Here is a 9,659-nt window from a genome sequence, read left to right as displayed (position 1 = left end):
TCATGCCAATATAGCTCATTGAGTAGAATTAAATTGAGAGGAGAAAATAAATGTTGTCACATAACCATCATCTGACAAATTCAATCCATCTCGATCTGGCCAATCAGAGCCTACGGTGGGGAATGCAGAATCACAGCCAAACTGGAAGTCCTTGTCATGAGGCCCATGCTGCTCCTCTCTCCTTGGCATTTTCGGGTCACAGACCAGGACTAATTCAATTCCACTTGCATTGTTCACTCGCACTGTCAGCTAGCTCCATTGTGTCTGTGGATTGTGTGTGTGTGTGTGTGTGTGTGCGTGCGTGCGTGCGTGCGTGTGTGTGACCTTTGTTCTGACAGTAACTTGACCTTAGTGTGTTTCAACCATAGAAACAGAAAAATGTTGGTCATGCTCTAAATATATGAAAAAACAAATGGTGACATTTTTATTATTCAGTCTACTTCCTTCAATCAGTCAATATGATATATAAAGACCTTTTTACATCAGTAGATGTCAAAGTGCTTATACAGAAACCCAGCCCAAAACTCCCAACAGCAAGCAATAAAGATGTAGAAGCACAGTTTCTAGGAAAAACTCCCTAGAAAGGCCGGAACCCGGGAAGAAACCTAGAGAGGAACCAGGCTCGGAGGGGTGGCCAGTCCTCTTCTGGCCATGCTGGGTGGAGATTTTAAGAGTATATTGCTATTAAGGCCAGATCATTCTTCAAGATGTTCAAACGTTCGTAGATGACCATCAGGATCCAATAATAATCACAATGGTTCCATAGCTGCAGCCAGAACAGAAGAAACTGGATCATGACCAGGTGGACTAGGGACGGGGACATCCAGGAGTCATCAGGCCAGGTAATCCTGAGGCATGGTCATTGGGCTCATGTCCTCCAGGAGGGGAGAGAGAGAGATGGAGAATTAGGGGGCGCATACTTAAGTTCACACAGGACACCAGATAAGACAGACTGGGGGGGGGGGCACTGTCACCCCGTCTGATGATACCCCTACCCATATCCAACCAGGCAGGATATAACCCCACACCACTAAAGGGATATTAACAGACTTAACTTACTACCCTGAGACGAGGCAGAGTATAACCCACAAAGATCTCCTCCACCTCACGAGCCCGAGGGGGCGCAAACCGGACAGGAAGATCACGTCGGTGACTCAACCCACTCAAGTCGAGAATAGCGAGAATAAAAAGCCTGGCACAACGTTAAGCACCCCTCCTAGGGACGGCATGGAAGAGCACTAGTAAGCCAGTTACTCAGCCCCCGTAATAGGGTCAGAGGCAGAGAATCCCAGTGGAGAGAGGGGAGCCGGCCAGGCAGAGATAGCAAGGGTGCTTCATCGCTCCAGTACCTTGTCGTTCACATTCGCACCCGTGGGCCAGACTACACTCAATCATAGGACCTACTAAAGAAATGAGTCTTCAGTAAAGACTTAAAGGTCGAGGCCGCGTCTGCATCTCTCACACGGATAGGCAGACCATTCCATAAAAATGTAGCTCTATATGAGAAGCCCTGCCTCCAGCTGTTTGCTTAGAAATTCTAGGGACAATCAGGAGACCTGCATCTTGTGATCGTAGCAAACGTGTAGGTATGTACGGCAGGACCAAATCGGAAAGAGAGCTAGGAGCAAGTGCATATAATGCTTTGTAGCTTTGCAGTAAAACCTTGAAGTCAGCCCGAGTCCTAGTCAAAGTTTCTAGTAGCCGTATTTAGCACTAACTGAAGTTTATTTAGTGCTTTATCCATGTAGCTGGAGAGTAGAGCATTGCAGTAGTCTAATCGAGAAGTGACAAAAGCATGGATTAGCTTTTCTGCATAATCTTTGGACAAAAAGTTTCAGATTTTTGCAATGTTACAAAAATGAAAAAAAGCTGCCCTTGAAATATTCTTGATATGTTCATCAAGAGAGAGATCAATGTCCAGAGTAGTGCTGAGGTCCTTTACACTTTTATTTGAGACGACTGTACAACCAACAATGTCATATCAAGCAGCAGATCTCTGTTTCTTGGGACCTAGAATTAGCATCTCTGTTTTGTCCGAGTTTAAAAAGGAAAATATTTGGTGCCATCCACTTCCTTATGTCTGAAACACAGGCTTCCAGGGTGGGGAATTTTGGGGCGTCACCATTTTTCATTGAAATGTACAGCTGTGTCCGCATAGCAGTGAAAGCTGTCATTGTGTTTCCGAATGACATCACCAAGAGGTAGAATATACTTTCTTAAATGTGTGACTCAGTGTTCTGACGAGAGTTCAAACATAGAAACCCAATGTAGAACTGCATGAAATTTTAAATGTTTGACCTACATGGGCGGAGATGGACTTACATGGGGAATTGATCCCAAAATGCTAATTGTTTGTAGTAGCTAGTTTAACAAATCTGGTTGCAGTCACTCCAAGGTAAGGAAACAAATATCTAATTATAGCACGCACCCCTGAGGGGCACCCATGTGTTGTTACCTACCCTTACCACCTGGGGACGGCCCGTCAGGAAGTCCAGGATCCAGTTGCAGAAGGAGGTGTTTAGTCCCAGGGTCCTTAGCTTAGGGATGAGCTTTGAGGGCACTATGGTGTTGAACGCTGAGCTGTAGTCAATGAATAGCATTCTCACGTAGGTGTTCCTTTTGTCCAAGTGGGAAAGGGCAGTGTGGAGTGCAATAGAGATTGCATTATCTGTCGATCTGTTGGGGTGGTATGCAAATTGGAGTGAGTCTAGGGTTTCTGGGATAATGATGTTGATGTGAGCCATGACCAGCCTTTCAAAGCACTTCATGGCTACAGACGTGAATGCTACAGGTCGGTAGTCATTTAGGCAGGTTACCTTAGTGTTCTTGGGCACAGAGACCATGGTGGTCTGTTTGAAACATGTTGGTATTACAGACTCAGGGAGAGGTTGAAAATGTCAGTGAAGACACTTGCCAGTTGGTCAGCGCATGCACAGAGTACACATCATGGTAATACGTCTGGCCCTGCGGCCTTGTGAATGTTGACCTGTTTAAAGGTCTTGTTCACATCGGCTACGGAGAGCGTGATCCAGAACAGCTGGTGCTCTCATGCATGCTTCAGTGTTGCTTGCCTCGAAGCGAGCATAAAAGGTATTTAGCCTGTCTGGTAGGCTCGCGTTACTGGGCAGCTCGCGGCTGTGCTTCCCTTTGTAGCCTGTAATAGTTTGCAAGCCCTGCCACATCCGACGGGCGTCAGAGCTGGTTTAGTAAGATTCAATCTTAGTCCTGTATTGATGCTTTGCCTGTTTGATGGTTCGTCTGAGGGCATAGCGGGATTTCTTATAAGCGTCCGAATTAGTGTCCCGCTCCTTGAAAACGGCAGCTCAAGCCTTTAGCTCGATGCGGATGTTGCCTGTAATCCATGGCTTCTGATTGGGATATGTGCGTGTGGGGATGACGTCGTTGATGCACTTATTGATGAAGCCGGTGACTGAGGTGATATACTCCTCAATGCCATTGGATGAATCCCGGAACATATTCCAGTCTGTGCTAGCAGAACAGTCCTGTAGTGTAGCATCTGCGTCATCTGATCACTTCCGTATTGAGCGTGTCACTGGTACTTCCTGCTTTAGTTTTTGCTTATAAGCAGGAATCAGGAGAAAATAATTATGGTCAGATTTGCCAAATGGAGGGAGAGGGAGAGCTTTGTACGTGTGTCTGTGTGAGGAGTAAAGGTGGTCTAAAACATGCAAAATATCACAATTGGTTAGGAGCCCATAAAACGTCAGCCATCCCCTCCGGCGCCATTCTTCCAGAATTGTGTGATGTGGGTGTTTGCTTGTGTTCTGTTATCTAGTTTATTACATTCCTATTCATTTAACACCAATAAGATCTCAGCTGCATGTCATGTTATGCACACTCTTAGACAACCATGTTCGGCAACAGTGTTTCACAGTTTTCGGTGTTCGCTCTTTCTGTCCTTTTCATTCTTTCTCTCCTCCTTATTGCCCAATGTCTGTCTGTCTGTCTGTCTACATGTCTCTCTCTCTCTCCCCTATACTCTTCCTATCTCCCTCTCTCCATCTCTCTCTCGCTCTCCCTCTTTTCACCACCCTGTGTCTCCAGACTCCAGATTGACGACTGTGTTTATTGAAGGAGAAGGGGTAGAGTTCCTTAGTGAGTTTTCCTTGCATTGGCTCAACACACCATAGACCTGATCATGTTAAGTCACTTAGATTGACGGCTCCACACACACACACACACACACACACACACACACACACACACACACACACACACACACACACACACACACACACAGTTAACTGTGGTTGAATCTGATTAGGGACAAAACAAATTATAGGATAATAAAGTGCTGACTATACAGGCTCTCAATAGTGTTGTTGGAGCAGGGAGGCCCCCTAGTGGCCATGTCATTGACCTCTAAGTGACACTGTATGATTCACATATGCCTTGGCTGCCCTCTGCATGTATGACAACTGACGATGCAGCTTTGTGCCGGCCTCACACAGTGAGAACATTCAAATCAAATCAAATCAAATTTATTTATATAGCCCTTCGTACATCAGCTGATATCTCAAAGTGCTGTACAGAAACCCAGCCTAAAACCCCAAACAGCAAGCAATGCAGGTGTAGAAGCACGGTGGCTAGGAAAAACTCCCTAGAAAGGCCAAAACCTAGGAAGAAACCTAGAGAGGAACCAGGCTATGAGGGGTGGCCAGTCCTCTTCTGGCTGAGCCGGATGGAGATTATAACAGAACATGGCCAAGATGTTCAAATGTTCATAAATGACCAGCATGGTCAAATAATAATAATCACAGTAGTTATCGAGGGTGCAGCAAGTCAGCATCTCAGGAGTAAATGTCAGTTGGCTTTTTTAGCAAGTCCGGTGAACAGGTCAGGGTTCCATAGCCGCAGGCAGAACAGTTTCCATGAGTTAATGTTCCCCCTTATTCTCCCGGCAATGCATTCATTTGATTTTCTACCTGTTGTCGAATTTACGTCAAAACATTTCCTACCATGTTGTAAGGATATCCCAGTAATTGTAACATCATTACCAAAGTCATCTTACTCAGTGTTTCCAGGTCCTGGGGGGACCCAAATGGATGTACAGAAAGTCATTGAGCTAATGTGGACCAGACCCAGCTGCTATTGCATTTGTGTCTATGGGAGACCCACGCCGTGAAGTAGACCAGAACTGACCATTTTTTTCAATGGTAAATGGCCTGAGTGAACTATCTTCATTTATCCACCATCTTTGGTAAAGACTGTTGTCCAGAGCCTTCCTGGCCGTGAGACACGTTACTTTCTCCCAATGAGTCAAGAGGAATTCATTGAGGTTGGATGGATCTGGGATTGACAGAGAATTCTGTGAAATAAAAGTAACAAATAATTAAACAGCAGCAGTAAAATAACAAGCGAGGCTATATACAGGGGGTACCGGTACAGAGTCAATGTGTGCGGCCACCGGTTAGTCGAGGTAATTGAGGTGATATGTAAATGTAGGTAGCGTTAAATAGATTATAAACAGAGAGTAGCAGCAGCATCAAAGAGGGGTCTGGGTAGCCCTTTGATTAGCTGTTCAGGAGTCTTATGGCTTGGTGGTAGAAGCTGTTAAGAAGCCTGTAAGTATTGGGACAAGTCCTGTGAGCTGCACTGAACTCCGTCCCCCATGTTACTATGTGCTACATTCAGTTCTCTCCCTCCTCTGTTGTGTTGCCACTGGCTGCGGCCCCTAACGGTCTCTGGGGCGGTAGTTAGGGGGAGGGGCAGGAAGATGGATTACACTCCACCATATTGGCCATCAGCTCCAATCAGCAGCGGGGCAGGAAATGGATGGTTCTAATTTGTTATCATTATTATTATAACAGCCATAATGCTCAGACAGACACACACACGCCGCTCGCTGTTCATCACCGTGAAATGCACCCATTAGTTATGTGGGGAGACAGCGTGTGTGTGCGTGTGTGTGTGTGTGTGCGTGCTGCAGTGAGAAGCTATGGCGGATCACACGCGGTCCCTCCCACTCCCTTCACTAGCATGATATTGCATCTAATTATTCCCTCTCCACAGAGGCTCAGAGACACTGAGCACACATTCATTTACAACGCCACAGCAGAGTCTCGTATAGACTCATAGACACATTCTGTGAGTTGTACACGTTTCTAATGCTGACAGAAATATTTTAAATTTGACCGTTTTTTATGATTTTCCAGGCAACTTTCTTGTGAAGCAGTCTATTCATTCTGAATGTACTGTAGTCATTGGCGGGATAATGCAGTGGCCACTGTACACCTAAAGCTGTTGGTCTCTTTGTCAAGACTCCTTATAGAACCCTATGAATGGTAGGTCTGCTGTGTGTGTGTGTGTGTGTGTGTGTGTGTGGTGTGTGTGTGTGTGTGTGTGTGTGTGTGTGTGTGTGTGTGTGTGTGTGTGTGTGTGTGTGTGTGTGTGTGTGTGTGTGTGTGTGTGGTGTGTGTGTGTGTGTGTTGCGGGTGGGTGGGTGGATGGATGGATGGATGGGTGGATGGGTGGGTGCGTATGTGTGGCCCTCAGGGTCCCGTGGAGGTTGGGCTCTGAGATGGAAACACTGATTAGATCTGATCCCGAGTCCAAATGTTAGCCTCCAGTTTACACACACACCAGCCAGAAAGCAGAGTGAATAACACGCAATCAATACTGTCCATTACTGAGCTCTGATACACTTCTCAGTCTGACCCTTGCCTCAACACCCACAGATTGTGTTGTTTACAGACCCAAACTGCCCTTTCACTGGCGAGGTGCGTTCGTGTTATGTGTTTGTGTGTGTCATAGTATTTGTGCAGTGTGGTGTTGCGGGTCTTGGGTGCATGTGTCTGAAGTGTTGGGTCAGTGGTGTGGCTGTGTTGCTGTTGTGTATGTTGGGTCTCTCCCAGCCCCTCCAGTTAGGTCTGCTCCCTGAAGCATGAGCAGCAAACACACTCAAGCTGCTCAACAGCCTGCCAGCTAATGGGCTTTGGGCATGTTGTGTGTGTACAGAATACACCAGACTAGATAGAACTTCTATGTAATTTCCAGCCTTCTACTCTATTTCATACTGATGGTGGGAACCATACTTCTTCTGCCCTGATAATGTATTCACCCAGTCCTCCATTAGGCTAGTTAATCAATAGGCACTGTGTGTTTGTGTGTGTGTGTGTGTGAGTGTTGCGTGCGTGGTGCGTGTGGGTGTGTGTGTGTGTGTTGTGTTAAGGTCAGCAGTCACTGGCAATGTGTGTTAAGAGGCGGTGGTAGAGAGTTGTTTAAAGCCTGCACCAATTAACTTTCAGCATGATGAATGAGGGGGCGTGCAGCCGTGTGTGAGTTTGGAGGGCGGTTTGTATGTTGATGACAGACTCAGCTGCTCATCATTGAGCAGGGATGGGGGGTGGGGTGAGTCATAAATCTGCAGATTGCTGGTACACCCACCTATAATGATGTCAATCTGCACCACACACACCGCACATACACTCACGCACACAACACATTGGAGCTGTCAGGCTGTGATCAGTCAAAAGCTGGCTCTGACAAAAGACTCACAACCGCCCGGACAAACACCCTTCTCATTTGCATAGAGAATGAACCCCTGCAACAGTGGGTAGAGGCACAGGGGTCAAACATCTTTATAAGGGGTGTCACTAATCTCCCACCATTTCTCTCCTCTCTCTCTCTCTCTCTCTAACACACACCACACACCCACACACACACACACACACACCACGCACCACACACACCCAACACACACACAACACCACACACACACACACACCACACCACACACACACCACAAAACCACACACACACACACACACACCACACACACACACACACACACACACACACACACACACACACACACACCCCACACACACACACACAAACACAAACACAAACACACTCTACATAAAGAGTAGTGGGACTGGGCTAGTTCTGTGGGCTGGTTGCCACTTGGGATAACTGAGTGCCAATCAGTGGAGGCTGGTAGGGGAGCTATCGGAAGACAGGCTCATTGTAATGGTTTGAATGCAATAAATGAATGGATTCCATATGTTTGATGTGTGTTTGATACCATTCCATCAATTCCATTCCAGCCTTTACAATGAGCCCGTCCTCCTATAGCTCCTCCCACCAGCCTCCATCTGGTGCCAATGTATATCTTGTGTTAATTTATTTAAGTCACTTTGTCTGCACGTGTGTGTGTTGTTGTGTGTGTGTGTGTGTGTTGTGTGTGTGTGTGTGTGTGTGTGTTGTGTGTGTGTGTTGTGTGTGTGTGTGTGTGTTGTGTGTGTGTGTGTGTGTGTGTGTGTGTGTGTGTGTGTTGTGTGTGTGTGTGTGTGTGTGTGTGTGTGTGTGTGCTCAGGCGTGCGTATGGTTTGGCTTTCGAAAATCTCACCAGTGGGAGTACACTGCTGTTGTAATCCAATTACGGGAGCATAAGCAATTTGTTAGACAGTTCTCATAATGTAGCAGAATCCTAATAAACTCTGACTGTAATAACTGTGCTGAGCAAGAGCATAAATCTGAGAGGGTTTGGGAATAACGCTGCGCTGCTCCCAAAGCCATCATCAGCACCGTGTGTCTGTGTTTGTGTGCACAGCACTGTGTGTCTGCTGATATATGATATCAGCAATTTGTAGTTTCTCTCTCTAGCCCTGTACTAAATGTTGTCCTTTCATCAGAGATCAGAGACTCTTTAGTCTGTAGTCTGAGTATCTGCAGTTTGGGAATCTACCGTTATACAGTGCATTCAGAAAGTATTCAGACCCCTTGACTTTTTCCACATTTCGTTACATTTCAGCCTTATTCTAAAATGTGTGAAATAGTTTTTTTTTACCTCATCAATCTACACACAATACCCCATAATGACAAAACAAAAACAGGTTTAGACATTTTTGCAAATGTATTGTAAATAAAAAATGTAAATTTTACATTTACAGAAGTATTCAGACTCCTTACATAGTACTTTGTTGAATCACCTTTGGCAGCGATTACAGCCTCGAGTTTTCTTGGGTATGACGCTACAAGTTTGGCACACCTGTATTTGGGGAGTTTATCTCATTCTTCTCTGCAGATCCTCTCAAGCTCTGTCAGGTTGGATGGGGAGCGTTGCTGCACAGCTATTTTCAGGTCTCTCCAGAGATGTTCGATCGGGTTCAAGTCCGGGCTCTGGCTGAGCCACTCTAGGACATTCAGAGACTTGTCCCGAAGCCACTCCTGCGTTGTCTTGGCTGTGTGCTTAGGGTCGTTGTCCTGTTGGAAGGTGAACCTTCGCCCCAGTCTGAGGTTCTGAGCGCTCCCGAGCCGGTTTTCATCAAGGATCTCTTTGTACTTGCTCCGTTCATCTTTCCCTCGATCCTGACTAATCTCTCAGTCCCTGCCGCCGAAGAACATCCCCACAGCTTGATGCTGCCTCGACCATGCTTCACCGTAGGCATGGTGCCAGGTTTCCTCCAGACATGATGATTGTATTCATGCCAAAGAGTTCAATATTGGTTTCATCAGATCAGAGAATATTGTTTCGCATGATCTGAGAGTCTTTAGGTGCCTTTTGTCAAACTCCAAGTGGGCTGTCATGTGCCTTTCAATGAGGAGTGGCTTCCGTCTGGCCACTCTACAATAAAGGCCTGATTGTTGGAGTGCTGCAGAGATGGTTGTCCTTCTGGAAGGTTCTCCCATCCTCA

At 46.3% G+C, this 9,659-nt stretch overlaps 1 long non-coding RNA gene across 1 annotated transcript in view; it reads left to right on the top strand.

Annotated features, from left to right (window-relative positions):
• Window positions 1-274: 274 nt before the first annotated feature.
• The window catches only part of LOC139029154 (uncharacterized), a 107,374-nt gene continuing 97,989 nt past the window's right edge, over window positions 275-9,659 (top strand). The window contains exon 1 of the long non-coding RNA XR_011481440.1: window positions 275-328. This is a non-coding gene — a long non-coding RNA (uncharacterized lncRNA). The remainder of the gene's footprint in view (window positions 329-9,659) is intronic.

Source organism: Salvelinus sp. IW2-2015, linkage group LG18, assembly GCF_002910315.2.
Source record: "Salvelinus sp. IW2-2015 linkage group LG18, ASM291031v2, whole genome shotgun sequence".
In the NCBI taxonomy this organism is placed as follows: Eukaryota; Metazoa; Chordata; class Actinopteri; order Salmoniformes; family Salmonidae; genus Salvelinus; species Salvelinus sp. IW2-2015.
The sequence above is the reverse complement of the archived record's forward strand: the minus strand, read 5'-3'. Positions and strand labels throughout refer to the sequence as shown.